At 43.0% G+C, this 18,126-nt stretch overlaps 1 long non-coding RNA gene across 9 annotated transcripts in view; it reads left to right on the forward strand.

Moving 5' to 3' along the window:
- Positions 1–12,529: 12,529 nt before the first annotated feature.
- Positions 12,530–18,126, forward strand: part of LOC308578571 — a 40,450-nt gene continuing 34,853 nt past the window's right edge. For all 9 annotated transcript variants that reach the window (XR_014003988.1, XR_014003989.1, XR_014003990.1 and 6 more), the window contains exon 1: positions 12,530–12,607. This is a non-coding gene — a long non-coding RNA (uncharacterized lncRNA). The remainder of the gene's footprint in view (positions 12,608–18,126) is intronic.

Genomic DNA, 18,126 nt, shown 5'->3' on the forward strand with positions numbered 1-18,126 from the left:
GCCCTAGTCTTAAACTGTATGTCTTCCATGAGCACAGTGCCCACATGCAAAGGGATTTCCCCAAACTGTGCCTGAGGCAACACCCCCCAGCCCTCCCCCGCTATATCTCTGGATCCTCATAGGGCCTAACCATATGTGCAATGCATCTTCATGGCAATGCATCTTCCCACATCATCTACCTGCTTCTTGACCAAGCTGAGTGACATGACTGGAAGGGAATACACCCTTCATGCAGCATATCCATGTACCCAAGTGCTGCAGGGAAGGAAGGCTCTGTTATGCCACATGGGGATTGCTCTGTTCATGACCTCTGCTCCCATGGTGGACTGGATTGAGCCTTTTGTAGTTAAAAATAGAGGCGGCTGCGCAAGGGCAATGCTAAATGGATTTGGACTGGAATCTAGGTATTTGCTTCATCTTTTTCTCCCCTTTGTTATTTTTGGAAGCACAAGCGCTCTCAGCTGCCCAAACTGGAAGCTTTTATGCAACAGATGGACAGGTTGCCTGGGAAAAAGCCTTCCTTCATGGGTAAACACTCACCCTCCACAAATGTCACAGGGAGACAGCAGCAGCTTCAGGACATTTCATAACAATTGTGCCAGTGTTTGTACCTTTGGCTATGGAGCCCTCAGAGACTGATGGAACCGGATGTGTTCCTGAATGCTCTGGGGGATTTTCCAATTGAGAAAGCTGGCGATCCTGTCGGAGCCCCAGACTCGCTATAGAATGGCGAAATGAAATGGGCGGTTGGCACAATAGCTTCCGAGCGCCCTGTCTGGCACTTTGGAGCCCAGGCTGTTCCTTGGTTCTCTGAGGAGCTCTGGACTATGAAACAAGCCAGACGAAGACTGCAGCACAAGTGGCAGAAGTCTGTCTCACTCTGAGAACACGTAATTGTGCTTACCATGTGGCAGTGGGGGCTCGCATTGCATCCTCTAGTAGCTGGCCAGCGGAGTTATCGCGGACAGTCTGGAGGTTACTGACCCCCAGTGTGGGGAAGGGACCTCTGAAGCCTTCAAAGACCTGCTGTGACCAACTGGCTACACACTTTGAGGATAAAGTTGCTCGACTTCACAGTGATCTTAGCTCTTCACTTGTTGCAGCTCCTGTTGAAGTACCAAGGATGTTCTCTGGGATCAATGTCACCTTATGCAATCAGCGGATGTGAACAGGATGCTGGAGGCAGTGCATCTTGTGCCCCCTCTATGTGAGACTTCCCTCGTGCTTTATCCATAAGCTGCAGTTTGTGCAGAATGTTGCAACAGGTTTGCTGACAGGAGTGAGGCCTTGTCAGCATACCACACTTATGCTCAGAGATCTGCACTGGTTGCCAGTTTGCTGCCAGTCCAAGTTCGAGGTGTTACTATTAGCATATAAACAACTTGGGACCATTTTACCTACAAGATTGCCTTGCCTCACATATGCCCACCCCACCACTTCAATCAGCAGAATTGGCACCACTACAGGTGCCACATACCCACTCCACATTTCTAAGAACTTGTTTCACATGGCAGCACCTGCACATTGGAACTCCCTGCCTATTGAGATCAAGCAAACTCTTCCACTGTACTCTTTTTGGCTCCTGCAAAAAACATTATTGTTTGGAAAAGCCTAGACACATACCTAAAAACCTGAGACAATTTTAATCTGTTTAAAAAAACAACAACTTTTGTATGTCTTAGGGTTCTGATTTTTTCTTGATTTTAATCTTTCATCTTTTTGTAAACTGCATTGAGGGTTTTTTCTTGCAGTCAAGCAGTGTATAAATTTTATGAAATAAATAGATACATTTAGAGGGGGGGCAGTACATCTCTCTCCAGCTTTGGCCAAATACACTTTCAAACCCTAATCATTTTTGAGTTCTGAACTGTATGTAAATGAATGAGAGTGTGGACTCAGTAGAAATCTTGTTTTGCCATGGTAAATTTTAAAAACTGGAAGAGAAACCACTGTGGTAACAATGATGGTACCAGGTTCAATCCCTGGTATCTTCAGGTAAGGCTGGAAAAGACGCCTCTCTGAAACCCTGGAGAGACATTGCCTGTCAATGTCAACAACAGTACTGAGCTAGACAGACCAACAATCTGACTTGGTATCAGGCAGTTCCTATGTTCCTGTGTAAGTAATTAATTACACATGCCAACATTTGAAAAGCTGGGGAAGTCTTCACAGCTAAATTCCCATAATGTCGTCTGGTAGAAAAACGGCACCACCTCCTCTACTTGCCTACTCCAGATCACCACTGAGCTCCTAGGAGGATAAATCCTTCTGACAGTCACAATGATACATTACAAAAATTAGTATTGTGATATATATAAAAAAAACAAAGGCAGCTATGTTGGTCCATAAGAAAATAAACAAACTCTGAAATCCAGTTGTGCAATAGATTTATGAGGACTACTGAACATAACGTTCTGGTTTCCAACTTCTCCTGAACACTTTGCCAGCTAAGATTATGCACCAAGTAGGATGTGGGTGGGTGGTTGGATGGGGATGTGATATTGGTTGGTCCTAATAAAGGTATTAGCAGGGGACACAGTCTTTCTGGACCCAAATGCCTGTATTTGCTTTTTATGTCTCCATTGTTCATTTATACATTGTTGTATACATTTTCATTGTTGATCTTACAATTCTCAATCACTTCAAGGAAGGTGATAAATAAATGGAATTAAATGATGCAATAAATAAATATGCCTTGGAGAATACTGTATCAGCCATTCACAGTAGAATCTTCAACCAAAGGAAAATTCTGAGGCCTACATGCCCCTTGACCAGTACGCAATTTGCCTTCAATTGACTCTTTCACCAAGTGCACCACTGAGAATTTATCCTCAACATTTTTAGTATAAAGGCAGGCATACCTCTCTTTGCAATACTTTTTTTTGCCAAGTGATAAAGATTTTGTCATATTAAAGAGTTTAAAATGTTCAGAGAGATTATATTTTGATGTCACAAGATCAGACCATGAGGAATATGTTCTTTTTGATCAGGTGATTAAATAGGCAAACCGTATACTGTACTCATTTTTGGTTCCTTATTTAGTTTTCCTCTGTCACCTTTTTATTACTTTTATTATGACTAGGGGTCTGAAAAGCTAGAAGTGGGCAGCCTGGGCCTCTCTGGACCCCCGAGTCATTCCCTTAATCTCCATCTTAAGACTGGGTCTAAATGCAAGCTTTGACACTTCAAGATCCTCCCTGTTTCTGCTTTTTAGTTTGGGTTTTCCCCTCCCCAACTCCTGCTTGGTGTAACATTCCATATGGTGAGAGTTCAGGAGAATTCAAAACTGTGTGCACCATTATGTGACAGTTTGGTTGGTTCAAATAAAGGTATTGCCCAACTGTGGATTTTGAATATTTAGTTTTAATCTTAAGATTGGTACCATGATAGCTTCCTGTATACTTGCAAAAAGATAGGGAAACCTGTGGCCTTCCAGGTGCTGTTAGGCTCCAGTTCACAGCCTGTGCATTGCAGGGGGTTGGACAAGATGACCTTTGGGGGTCCCTTGCAACAATTCTATGATTGTATGGTCAGCGGTCAAAGAAGATAGAAACTGAAGCCCAGAAACTTCTGGAAAGGCACATCCCTGACCTGAACCTATGCAGAGTTTTAAATGATTTTTTAAAAAATAAGTTGTCTTAGATAATGACACGGTATCATTGCCAAATGAGCATGTACAGTAAATGCCTTCTCTGTTTCCAAATGTGCTGTGAGTGAACTACATCTATGTTAGAGAGAGAGAAAAAGAACCACAATGAAATTTCCCAGAGATCGCCCACCACTTGTATAAAAAAGGTAAAGGTAAAGGTACCCCTGTCCCTACGGGCCAGTCTTGACAGACTCTAGGGTTGTGCGCTCATCTCACTCTAGAGGCCGGGAGCCAGCGCTGTCCGCAGACACTTCTGGGTCACGTGGCCAGCGTGACAAAGCTGCTCTGGCGAGCCAGCGCAGCACACACGGAAACGCCGTTTACCTTCCCGCTAGTAAGCGGTCCCTATTTATCTACTTGCACCCAGGAGTGCTTTCGAACTGCTAGGGGATTCGAACCGCCGACCATGTGATCGGCAAGTCCTAGGCACTGAGGTTTTACCCACAGCGCCACCCGTGTCCCTCACCACTTGTATACTTTACATTAATTCAGGTTGTGCCACATTTGAGGCCAGAGCTCATTGCCATTTCTCATATCCATGAAGAGCCCAAGGGAGATGCAGATGAGGTGAGATATGTAAGGAGCATATGCAGATGAGATGCCGCAAACAGTATCCTAATGATGATGAAATGGTAGCTCCCTGGAATGACCAAGGACACAAGAATAGGGTGAATAAGATTTATACCTTCTGCTAGGGAAAGGCTTTGTGCAAGATAAATGGAAAGCGCTGAAAGCCAGCAGAAGTTTAACTGTCTTGGCAGCAGGCGAAAGGTGCCAATATATGGCACACATTAGCATGAGATATAAACCAGACATGGTAATGCACTGAAAGAGTGTCATTCTGAATGGAGAATGATGGCCCAGTTGAACTCACCAACAGCAGTAGTTATGATGATGAAGAACGCTGATGTTAAAGAGATTGCAGGCATTCAATATTTGCAAACAAACAAACATACACAGAAGACCAAAGTCTGAAATGACTACATTCTAATATAATAAAAGTCCTTGAGGTCATATAAATATATGAAGTAGCCTTATACCGAGTGAAATCATTGGCTCATCTAGGCCAGAACTGACTGCTCTGACCAGCAATGACTCCTCAAGGTCTCAAGCAGAGGCCTTTCCCAGTCTTGCTACAGGAGAAGTGTTTAACTGGAGTCTTTGGGACTGAAGCTGAGACCTTCAGTGTGGATGCAATGCATCTGTTCTGCTACTGAGTTACACATTTGACGCCAGGTATAGAACAGGACTGGGAAACATCAAGCCTGGGGGCTAAATGTGGCAAGAAACAATGGTAAAGGGCACCTTCCAATCTCCTTGTGCTGTGCCAAAGGAGCAGAAGGGCTTGTGCTTGCAATGCTCAACTATGATCGAGCATTACTGGCAAGCAGACTATTAAACATGCAATTAAGCCATGCTTCATTAAGCTCTTTCTTATCAAACAGCAGTTGTGGCATAGTTCAATACTGTGGTGCAGGAAAAGTGGGATTTAATGCACATCTTGCATCATTTTCGCTCTGAAAATTGCCCCCAAAGATGCTGTTTCTAGTACCTACCACCTTTGGAAGCACATCAATTTTTGTGTGCTGGGAGGGGGGTAGGGGTGGTAATTTTTATTGGGAAAATTGTACCTGGAGGAAGGTTAACTCCCTGTCTCCTCTGCTGCTGTCCTGTTCCAGCTCCCACTCCCTGCAGCCTTCTTAAAAATGAGATTACCGGTATGGCAGATTGTAATCGTTTCTTCAAATAGTATGTTTAAAGTAATATGTAGTTTCACCATAAAATCTTCTGCTTAGGTGGCTGTCAGGGCATAAATAGCAACCACAAAAGTGATACCTGGACACTGCTAACACACCATTTTACATACATATACATGCACTATATTTAGCATTGCAGTGCTCAACAGTAATCAGGTTTTCTTTAAAAGCAACAATGGATTCCACGCACACACACACACACACACACACACACACACACACACACACACCCTAGCATGAATCCATTTTTGTATCAATATTCTTAAGTAGCAGCCTTAGTCTAAGTAACATCAAGAGTTTGTTATGTCTGCATATAGTGGCTACGTGATATAGTTAGCAGACTGGGAGAATTTCTGTGTTTAATAAACACAGAGCAGCATTGCTGAAGTCGGTAGCTTTCAAAGCATCTCACTCAACCATCTAGGCATAACACACATTTTCTACAAACACAGTTGTTTTACCAGTTGAACTACTTACTTGCAGAGTCTAAATGCTAGCCTGGTTGTGTGGGGATGAAAAGGAAGTAATCAAAATTCACTGACAGAAATCTAAATAATACGAGCCTCCTAACAATGTAGTAGCCAGAGAGCTCCCTAGGTAAGCCACCCAGGTACTATTAACATGAACTCACAGAGCAGTTCTAAGTGGGGTTGAGGAAGAGTGAGTTGGTGGGTCAACCACTGCATTCCAAGCCCCGCTGTGGGGGCAATACTGTAATTGGGCCATACACAAGAGCGGGCTAATACTTTGGGGGCAGGGTTTGGTTTTCTTCTTATTTGTTATACAAGCTCCAGTCTGGCATAGCTTAGGGACTCTAAGATGGGGTTTTTGATCTAATAGATGTCCTTTTGGGGTCTTTCTGCCTCCCTGGGCATACCTGGAACCTCCACTGCAAAGGCCAGCAGAGAAGTATCAACACACAATTCTAATCTCCCACCATCAACCTTGCGGGGATGAATTTTGCTCTCATACCTCTGGTTTTGCCCCATGCAGGACTGTACTAGAACCGTTTTCTTCCACTCTTGTGAGAACAGGAAAGCAACAAACCAAATGCAGTTTGCAATCTTTTGAATGCCTATGTATAGAAAACCTTGACTGAACACATCTTTTATTCTCTACTAGCATACAGCCATTGAATAACAAAGCCCCTAATCATTTGGTATGACAAGTTTTTATCATGTGCCAAAACTGCATCACCATTGACACCTGCCTTATTTCTGGAAGGAGGCTATTCCAAAGAGTGGTGTCAGGGACTGGGCACTGGAGGAGAAGTGTTGGAGTCTGCCTCCCCATCCTGACCCTTCTAGGCAGAAGGAAAAGGAAGACAGTATCGATTTACAACAGTGGTTTGCTGGAGATCACAGCTCAGAGGCAGATGAGGGGGAAAGTTGGGAAATAATGGGAGAGGAGGAGCAGGCAGAGCCGGAGCAGAAGCTGGCTGACACGTTGTCACTAGAAAGCATTCCAGACCCACCATCTCCCAGAACCCGGCAAGCCTTGAAAGTAGGAGAGCAAAGAGCTCAAAGACAGACTGTGGTGTAGTGGTTAAGAGCGGTAGTCCCATAATCTGGGGAACCGGGTTCGCGTCTCCGCTCCTCCACATGCAGCTGCTGGGTGACCTTGGGCTAGTCACACTTCTCTGAAGTCTTTTAGCCCCACTCACCTCACAGAGTGTTTGTTGTGGGGGAGGAAGGGAAAGGAGAATGTTAGCCGCTTTGAGACTCCTTAAAGGGAGTGAAAGGCGGGATATCAAATCCAAACTCTTCTTCTTCTTCTTCTTCACTTAGTGGCACCTGTAGAGGAGATGATGATGATGAATAAGGAAGTGGGAGAGAAGGGGGGGTAGAGATTCACTCAGGACAACACCATTATCCAAGAGGCTGGGTGCTATAGCTACTCTCTGTAAAGTATGAAATAAAAAAGGACTGTAATAAACCTTTCCTTGTCTTTATACTTTCCTGGGCAACCAGCCTCTGACAGCACCTTGACAGGTGGACACCACAGCAGAAAAGCCTTTTTTTCCTGGTCACCATAAGATGAGCTTCAGCAGAACCAGGAAGGCCTCAATAGATGACTTCAATGACTGAGCAGGTCTGAACAGGATAAGGTGTTCCCTCATATAACCTGGTCTCACATTGTTTAGGACATTGTATGTCAAATCAAATCCTTAAACTTGGCCCTGTAGCAAATTGGCAGTCCGTGCAGTTCTTTTAATAGTGATGTTATATGCTGTGCCAGGAACTCCACTCAGTTGCTACTAACCTAGGACTGCATTCTGCACTTGCTGCTTTCTGGACCAACCTTCTGGGCAGCCCCATATAAAGTGCATTATAGTAAATGAGTAATGACTGTGGCAAAGTCAACATTTTCCAGAAGTGACATTGCTAGCATACCAGCTAAGAAGGTAAAATACATTCTTAGGTGCTGTGGCCACTTAGACCTCCAGTAACAAAGGTGGACCCAAAAGTGGTTTTGAAAAGATTCACCACAGTTGACATGAATTAGCTTTCATCCCCTTTATTGAGTTCTACATTAATAAAAATGATGCTAATGCCAATTAAATGGGAACATTGTAAGACTTAGGACTCAGCTATACAGCTGCAAATAAAATGTTTTAAGTGTGTTTTAAGTGCAATATACAGTGTGACACTAGAGCCTTATGGAAAATTCGATGTATTTTTAAAAACACTTTTTAAAAAAAGCATTTTCAGAACCTTTTAAAATATGTGTGTAGATTCTACCTTGGTGTGTTAGCATTTAGTAATCACATTGTTAAGTATTTGTTTAGTATGTTAGCATTTGGTCATCATGTGATGATGAAATAAATAAATTAGATGAAATGGATAGACATAGATAAAAGACGATGATCCTGCATTAGAAAAAATAATGTCCTTTACATTGAAAGTTATGAACAAAAATGAATTGAGCATTCATTCAAACAAACTGAGCTAAAAGTAAACACATTTTGTTTAATGAAGAGATACGGTTATTTAAAATGAGTGAACTGTTATTTTAAGAGGCTGGATGAGTGTTGCAAAGGTCTCTACTGTAGGAACCCCATTGGGTTGAATGTGTGAAGCTTTCATGCACTCCCGTTAGCAATTACAAACACTTTATTTTCTCCAGTGTGGATAAATAACCCCTAGCCAGCAGGGAGTTGCATTCCAAGGACATCTGGGGATGCAAGGATAGGGAATGCTGCTCTCAAAATCAGTGGGAGCCAATGGTGGTGCAGTGGTTAGAGTGTTGTACTATGGCCTGGAAGAACAGGATTTGATTCTCTACTTGCCATGAAGCTGACTGGATGACCTTGGGCCAGTCACTACCTCTCAGCCTAACCTACCTCACAGGGTTGTTGTGTGGATTAAATGAGGAGCAGGGGAAACTACCTTGAGCTCCATGGAGAAAAAAGGTGGGATATAAATGCAACATAAATAAATAAATAATCCATAATACACAGGGAGGACACCAAAATCAGTTCTTCAACATTCAAAGGACAGGGCAAAGAGTTACATTTTAAGCAACCAATGGAACCTATAAAGAGAGGGTGCCAGATATTCTCTGCATGCAGAGAGTTCCATATTCTTGAGGCCATCACTGAGAAGGCCATTTTGCAAGCCACCACTATCCCAGAACCCCTGAGAATGGTACAGGACCTCCTTTGTTGATCCTAATCCCCAGGCAGGCCTATAGGAAAACAGGTGCTCTTTCAGACAATCAATCGTAACCACAAAATGTTTAGACTTTTCACCTCATGCTATGAAAAATGCTGGTCATGCATATGAATGTAGAATGTTTGCTATTCTCAAAATAATTCCATTATTATTAACATGGTCCTTGCTTTTAGTTAGTTTGTTTATGTGTGGTTTTGACACCAGTAGGTGCAACAAGGAAGCAATAATAACCGTTGGGAAAACACTACAAAATGCTGCAGGAAAGTTTTCACCTCAGACACATGAGACTGTACGGCAGACCCAAATCAAAAGTTGACCAAACCCTCTTGCACCTTCCACCCCTCACTGTAGGATGTTCCCTTTTAAGATCGTTATCAGAGCATATTTGTATTTTTTGGTCAGGGAGAGAGACTCCTCTTTGACCTTTTCAGGTTTTCTTTCATTTGTCTTGCATAACCCTCAAAGGCAGCCTTGGGGAGGGTTCCTTTTGGACTTGGCTTTTTCTTAAACAGAGTTTCAGTGAAACCCAACCCTCCCTTTTCTACAGCACAATTACTCACATAAAAAGCTATCAAAATGGCAGTGAACCTTTTGACCAGTGCCTAATTGTAACACTGAGAGCTGAACAGGCTCTTGAGTGCCAAAAATCCAACCCTCAGACCTGGAGGATGTTAGCTTCTGGCCTCATTCCTCAAAATGTGTGTGGGATAATTTTAGTTATTAAGTAAAAAAGAGCTGCTCTGAACACAATTAGTTACTTTCTGCTTCACATGCCCTAGAGTAAGTTATGCTATTGAAAATACATTCTGGCACTGGTCCGTGGCTCAAATAAGCCGGTGACTGGAAAACCTTTTTTCAGCATGAAGACCACAATCTCCTGAAGACAACTTTCTAGGGCCAAATACGCACTGGGTGTTGCCACTCTTGATCGGCAGGAGCTATGAATTGAACACAAGACCTTCTGCATGCAGTACATATGCTTTACCACTGATCTATGGCCCTTCCCTACCCATTCATGGGGATGTTTCAAAGTCTTTCCAGTTGAACTCACTCCTTTGGTGAAACTTTAACAACACTTTGCAAATGCACATTTCACACTGAGGTCTTTGCCTTTATGGGCAATGTTTGACCTTAGGTGCAAGTTTGGTCCCATCTCTTCTCCTATCTTTTGCATTTCTACAGTTTCATTTAAGGTCCAGGTCAAATCTTTGAAATAAAATGTTTATTCTGTTTGTTTGTTTAAATATTCATAAACTGCACTTTCATAAAACACAAGAAAAAAGATAATATTTCAGTACAGTGGTACCTCAGGTTAAGTACTTAATTCGTTCTGGAGGTCTGTTCTTAACCTGAAACTGTTCTTAACCTGAGGTACCACTTTAGCTAATGGGGCCTCCTGCTGCCGCTGCGCCGCCTGAGCACGATTTCTGTTCTCATCCTGAAGCAAAGTTCTTAACCTGAAGCACTATTTCTGGGTTAGTGGAGTCTGTAACCTGAAGAGTATGTAAACTGAAGCGTATGTAACCTGAGGTACCACTGTACTATCAATAAATACTGTTGTTGTTGTCGTCATTATTTCAAAAAGTATCATGTTCCAAAGGCCTGTTTTTAAAAGCTGTCTAAAAGAAGGGGTGACTCCTGCTGGACCTCTACTGGGGAAGAGTTTCATAGGACAGGGCCTGCCATGCTAATAGGTTGGCTTCTGGTAAAGGCTGGCTGAAGCTCAGGAATGTGGACTACCACCAGAAGTTCCCTGTCAGAAGTTGTAAGCGACTGAGGTGAAGCATAAGGAACCAGGCAATCCCTAAGGGGCCCAAGTTGCTTAGGGCATTGAGAATTAACACAAGAAACTTGAACCTGGAAAATCAGTAACCAGTTCTGCTCTCTCAGCTGTCGCAGTGCCATATTAAACCCTCTGAAATCCCCATGGCAGTCAAAATCTCGGGGCCAGCCTTGCAAATCATCTAAGATGTTTTTGTAATTTTCTTTCTTGATCAAATCAATATTGTTTCGATCCGTTGTTGCGTGGAGCCCATAGGTTGGTCAGTGCCTACTCTGCCTTTTTGGTAAGCTGGCACTGAGTCGTATAGTAACATGTTGCCAGTAACCAGTTCCAGGATGTTTTAACAGGAATCAAGTCTTGAGGTTACCAATTCATGGACTGCTGTGGTCAAACTATCCTGATCCAAGAATCCAGGAATCACGACAGTTGGCATACCAGTTGAAACTGAAGGCACTCCTAAGTCACAGTTGTTACCTGGGCCTGAAGTAACAAAGATGGCTCACGGAGTATCCCGAAACTGCAAACTTTCTCTTTCACAGGGAGTGCAGCCCCATCCAGAACATGCAACTGAACACCTCTTGGACATGGGAAACAACCACCCACAAGGTCTCCTGCTTTGCTGGATTCAAGCTCAGCTTATCAACCCTCATCCAGTGCACCATGGTATTCAGGCACCAGGCCAGGGCTTGCACTGCCTCTCCTGACTCAGATGTAGCATCTGCCTAGAATCTGGCACTTTGGTATTGGTATATAGGTACCTTAGTTTTAATGGTGTGGTATTAAGTGTGTAGGGACACAGGGGGCACTGTGGGTTAAAGCCTCAGCGCCTAGGACTTGCCGATCAAAAGGTCAGCGGTTGGAATCCCCGCGGCGGGGTGCGCTCCCATCGCTCGGTCCCAGTGCCTGCCAACCTAGCAGTTCGAAAGCACCCCCGGGTGCAAATAGATAAATAGGGACCGCTTACTAGCGGGAAGGTAAACGGCGTTCCGTGTGCTGCGCTGGCTCGCCAGATGCAGCTTGTCACGCTGGCCACGTGACCCGGAAGTGTCTTCGGACAGCGCTGGCTCCTGGCCTCTAGAGTGAGATGAGCGCACAACCCTAGAGTCTGTCAAGACTGGCCCATACGGGCAGGGGTACCTTTACCTTTACCTATTAAGTGTGTATTATGTGAAACTAGTTTTGTTTGAGCACCACAGTATTTGAAAGAAATTGTCACTACCCTTTCCTTCAGTCTATTCATTATATAAAACCAAGTCTGCCAGGTCACATACTGCTAAGACTTATGAAGAACCAATATTGGTGCTTTGAACTTCAGGAGCTTTGAGCATCTGAAAAAGCACATTGTGGGTTGTTGGGTGTGTGTGTGTGTGTGTGTGTGTGTGTGTGTGTGTGTGAGAGAGAGAGAGAGAGAGAGAGAGAGAGAGAGAGAGAGAGAGAGAGAGAGAGAGAGAGAGAGAGTCTGTGTCTGTCCCATGTTTAGAAATCCAGGCCGTGTTTTCTTGGCAGTTCTAGTACACTTCAATCTGAAGCAGTTCCAGCCCAGGTTTTATTTAAGATTCAACTTCTCTCAGCCAAACTCTTGCCCCACAAAAGCTAGAAGTAGTGGTAGGCCTTGGTTTGGATACAAGCCCAATACTATTGTAATAAAACCATCTTTTGCAGTGCCCTGCATTTTCCTGGGTCCCTGAAGAAGATCACTGTCTTTTCCTGGATTGGAAAAAGGACTGCATTTTTCTCTTAAAAGGTAAGGATGCAGCATAAGGACAGAGGGCCGTGCTTCTGAAATGGAGAGCAATCAATCCCATATATCCAAGGGAAACACCTGGATTTAACTCTCCTAGTTTCAACCTCAAGACGTGGTGACTCACTCAGCACCATGTTACCACAACACAAAGATCTGCTCAACCTGTAGCTTAGGCAAGCTCACATTTTCTGCTTCCATTGCTCATCCACCCATGTGTCTGTGCCAAGGCAACACCTTAGTCTCCTCAGTATCCTGCACCTTGGCCGGTTCTGCCTAGGCCTTCCTGAACCTGCAGATGGCCAGGACAAATTACCTTTGCCTGAGGTGACTGGTTTCTTCCTAAAACTAACCGCTTCTCCCTTCCTCCCTTTATGGCAATTGCCTGAAGGCTGGATTAGGCCACTTGTTTATATGTAAACAGATGGCACGCTCCACCTGTATGAGTGTTTGTTTTCAGTTTAGCTCACAGATAACAAGGCTGTAAATTTTATGGCTAAGTATTGCATGCACAGCGGGACACCATGTTTCACCTGATAGCTAGAGCCCAATTCAGACCTAATCTGAACTGCATGTCACTATTCGGTGCTTAAAATGGTGTCACCCACCCTAGCCCCTTGGCATATGGTGGCATGAAGGTCTGCAGACAATGTGTTGGTTGAACACACAACCTCTGGAGAACAGAGTATAGCTCTGGGTTCTGTCACTGAGGTATTCTGCCTATTTCTCCCCTCTTGCCTCTTGGTAGTCTGCACCGTGGTTCACGGGTTACTGTATATACAATCAGACATCAGCACTATACAAAGGTATGGTTCACACATAACAATAAGCTTTGGTTTAGCACTGTGTGCCTGAGGTAAGGGTCATGTCCCTGCTCTCCCTCACCCTCTCATAAGAATATAAGAGCCCCCTTGGTTCAGACCAAAGGTCTATCTTTATCTAAGTTGGTGGTGATCCCCACATCTTGTTATGGAGGTTTCAAAGGTCAAACTAACTAATGAGAACTTGTTATGAGCCAGGATTCATTGTCTGGTCCCAACAGCAGGCTGGCATTTGTGAAAGTTAAGCTAATCTTTGACAAAGTCCTCTTCCTGGCTGGGTGGGAGAAGGAGAGAGTGAGTCCACATGCAGGGGTCAGCAAACTTTTTCAGCAGGGGGCCATTCCACTGTCCCTCAGACCTTGTTGGGGGCCGGACTATATATTTTTTTGGGGGGGGGGATGAACGAATTCCTATGCCCCACAAATAACCCAGAGATGCATTTTAAATAAAAACATACATTCTATTCATGTAAAAACACGCTGATTCCCGGCCCGTCCGTGGGCTGGATTTAGAAGGCTTTGCTCGCTCGCTTAAGTTCATGCAAGCAGCACTAAACCATGGGTTAGTGTCTATACATATATACCCAAAGATAGACAAAGAAGTGGGAAGGAAGCTCTTCACTATGCAAAAAGTATTGCATGACATGAATGTTTGTGGTGTGGTGGTGAGAATGTAGAACTAGGACCCAGGTTCAAATCCCCTTTTAGGCATAAAGTTTGCTTGCTTTCATAAAGCTTTCAGCCTTAAGCTACTTGAGAGAGTTGCTGTGAGAACAAATGGGGGGGGGGCTGTGTATACCTTCCTAAGCACCTTGAAAGAAGAGTGGTATAAAAATGAGATAGATTAATGAAGGAAAGAATGATAAGGCAACATACACTGCAAGGGCAAATAACAATTCTGCAGTAACACAATCCATAAAAAAGTCTGTTTGTACCATTTTCCTAAGACGTTTTAAAGAATGGTAATGATGAGTTAAAAACTGATAACTTCAGGCTGTAAATCCACAATAAATTGGTTACAGTTGTGGCAGGTAGTTTTAAGAGAGGCAAGCCCATTTACCATTGATATATCAACTAGTCAAGTTCAGTTCCAGTAGTTGAAACAGAGCAGAGAAAAACACCTTCATTCCTGTGATACAATATATTCAGGTTACCCATCTTCTCGATCATTCCAACTCCATGCTCTTCCTCATTAGCTTCTCACAGTTCCACAAGCCTCTAAAAAGAATGAATGAAATAAAGAGGCAGAATTACAACATACGACTGCCATTCTGCCAATGGAAATCTGAGAAATGGCTCTCTTGCTTCATAGATATTTACAAAGTTTAATTACAATGTACATGACCTTTCAATATAGAGAAACTCAAATATACAAATATGTCATTCATAATGCCAGTTCTCCATAAATGGAGTGCTCTGGTTTATAACACCAGACCTTCAAAAAAGTAGTTTTTGTAAACTTGCTCGAACAAACCTGAATAAAAAAGACCCTTTATTTCATTGAAGCTCCCATTCTCCACACAGTAAAGACTGTCAAAATGCTACACTTACATGGTATCAAACTACTGTAAGTGGCTTAAATGCCGAATCCATATTTAATACTCTCTAATAATATAAAGGATATATTATAAATAATTATAATATAATATAAGGAAATCTTTTATAACCTTTTATGAAGCCAAACTTTTATAAGCTTAGTCACGACAATGCCAAGTAATCCTGCTTTGTCATTTTTTTAAAATGCCACTCTCAAAAGTAAAAGTCATAAAGACTACACACCCTTTAGGTCTGCATGTTCAAAATATAAAGTGGTCTGACAGACAGGAGTGCATGATCTCATTTCCCCTTCTGTGCACATTCATTGTATGCCTAAGTAACATGTATACAGTCCTAATGGTGAATAAGAACATAGGAAGCTTCCTTATACTGAATCAGGCTGCTGGTCCATCTTCTTCAGCTTTTTCTAACGTGACTGAGAGAAGCTGTTGAGGATTTCAGACAGGAGGCTCTTCCTGCCCTATCTGGAGATGTCAGGGATTGAATCTAAGAAACTTTGTGTTAAAAGCACTAGCTATAACATTGAGCTAAAGCCTCCCACCACCCTGTCTCTCAAATACTGTGGTGATGTTTGTAATAGAATGAGGCCCTGTAAATTGTGGAGATTCTGCAGAGAAACACATAGATATTCTCTGCTTTAGACCTAGTCTGAAGTGGGTTTAAAAACTGCATGCTGGTGGATTTTATTAGAATATATTACTGAAGTCCTATCAATGACGACTGATCATGCACAGGCCTGTTATGCAATCTATCTTACTTAAGGAGAATAAATTTCACCAGTGGGAAGGCAGAGAACAGGGATCTCCCAGCTTTGACTTCTGTCAGGATTTTAATCAAATCTTATTCTCTCCTGCCTCCTCACTTCTCTCCCCACCCCATCCTACTTAATGCATGTGGTATTTCTGGAAAGCACAGTACAAGATAATTATACTATAATAAACAATTCTAGGTTAAACATAAAGCATCAAAAAAAGTTAAATAAGCTTGTTACAAACTCCTGGCAGCAAAAGACTACATAATAATCTAATTAGAGCAATCACCACTAGCCACACACACAATCCTCTCGCATCCACACAAAAAGTGCTAATGAGCTTGCAAGGTTGTTACTGCACAGTTAAGAAGCAGATCCTAGTTCTAAAACTGAGACCGTTTACCCAGTGAACTAGCCCTGAGCCTTTTGAGTAGCTAATTGATTGCTTATGGGTGTTTAAGTAGGGAGAATTCAGCAGAGAAAGAGTGTTGTTCTATGGTTTGTGGAAACTACGGTACAGAAATCTGTGAGGCTGCATTTCATCCAATATGCAAAATGCTGTTGAAATTATGCATCAGATCATATGACATAGCAATTTCCTATTTATAGGATTTTCCTATGAGCGTTGACAAAGACGATAGTCACTTTGGAAGCTCAGCAACAACCAAACTTTGTCCATGATAAAACTAGGGAATTGGCCATCTTTTGAGCTGCACAACACTGAGCAGGCCACAACATGTTGAAGAACATGTGGTACTCCTTTAACATTCCTAACATTCCTACCATAAGCCTTACAGCATAGATAGAAAACAAGCCAGTGTTTGGTCCCTTTCCTTCCTGTTAAGAGGCAGATGGAGTGAATTTGCCCTGAATTTGCATGGCATTTTGCATATTGAGAGCTTGGAATGTGGCAGCAAATGATAAGCTGTTTTAAGTTCAAAGAAAGGCATCAAACACCCTTTTGGTATGTAAGATACTGTGCCTCCAAATTACCCTGCAGTACCTCAGGAGGAAGCTTAATCCCATTGCTGTCTTATTTGTGACTGTCTCAATGCATGACATTATGTTAGGAAGAAGTCTCTCTCAAATGCTTTGAAGAGAAACAGGCAGACACTGTGTTGCTTCCCATTGGGTCTGGGATTAATTGCTAAGTATAGGGCTTCTGCTGCTTCTGCATCAATACAGCAGAAATAGTTATCCACTGAAACTAAGAAACAGGCAGTTCCAAAGGATATATGTCCCTCAAGTACATAAGAAGAGCCCTGCTGGTTCAGACCAAAGGTCCATCTACGGCAGCATCCTGTTTTCCCACAGAAACTAACCAGGTACCTCAAGAATGCAATGAGAGCCCAAGGGCACTAGCCTTCTCACTATAGTAATTGTAATTTAGTGCCCTGCTGCATCTGAACTATTTAGCCACCGTGCCTAATGTCCAATGATAGATCTATCCTCCATGTACTTGTCTAATCCCTTTGCAGACCATCTAAGCAAGTGGCTTATCACCACATCTTGTAGCAGCAAGTTCCATAGTTTGTGAGAAATGGACCTCCTGATAAGATGGTACCTGCAGGGGGTCCTCAACTACAGAGCATAGTGATTTGATTGGGAATATAACGGGTGTGGTGATATTTGGGGTATCCTAGTCCCAAGCTGTATAGGGCTTTATACACCAAAACCAGCCCCTTGAGCTAATGGGCAGTCAGTGTCATTCTTTAAACAGTTGGGTAAACAGTTACCCCAATGAGCAGTCAAGCATCTTGCACCAGTTGCAGCTTCCAGACCAAGATCAAGGCTATTAAATGTTTCATGTTTGCCTCTGTGAACAGGAGAGAGCACTGGAGCCCTTAACGGGTCCCAATATTCTCAGCAGATAAATGATCATGTATTCTAGTAAATCCTTTGGAACAATCATAATTTAAAAAGAAACACAAGCTTGAGAGCTAGCAATATACAGCCTAAGCCATAATAATTATGTTTAAAATGAAAAAGTTCCAGATTTGTTTAGAAGCATATTAGCAGGCTACCAAGACGGGCAGACATGAGCTGTAATAGCACACACCTGGGACGGGAAACCTGTGGCCCTCCAGTTGTTGCTGGACTCCAGCTCCCATCAGCCGCAGCTAGCATGGCCAATGAAATGATGGGACTTGAGAGTCCAACAGGGAGATCCACAGCCCTGATTTAAGTCTTCAGGTGTTGTATATCAACCTGAGCATTTCAAAAAAAATATACCAAACCCAAATGAAAGCTGTCCAAGTCCTAAACTGTTGGCATGGAAATCACTTGTTCTGAATATTCCATGAGAGCTCATTTGAACATGTACCTTCTGTACATTTGCTTGACGTGACAGGTTCTTGCAGGGAGGAGGATATTGTGCCAATTAGTTTGTGCACA

The sequence above is a fragment of the Podarcis bocagei genome, assembly GCF_964188305.1.
Source record: "Podarcis bocagei genome assembly, chromosome: 2".
NCBI classification, from domain to species: Eukaryota; Metazoa; Chordata; class Lepidosauria; order Squamata; family Lacertidae; genus Podarcis; species Podarcis bocagei.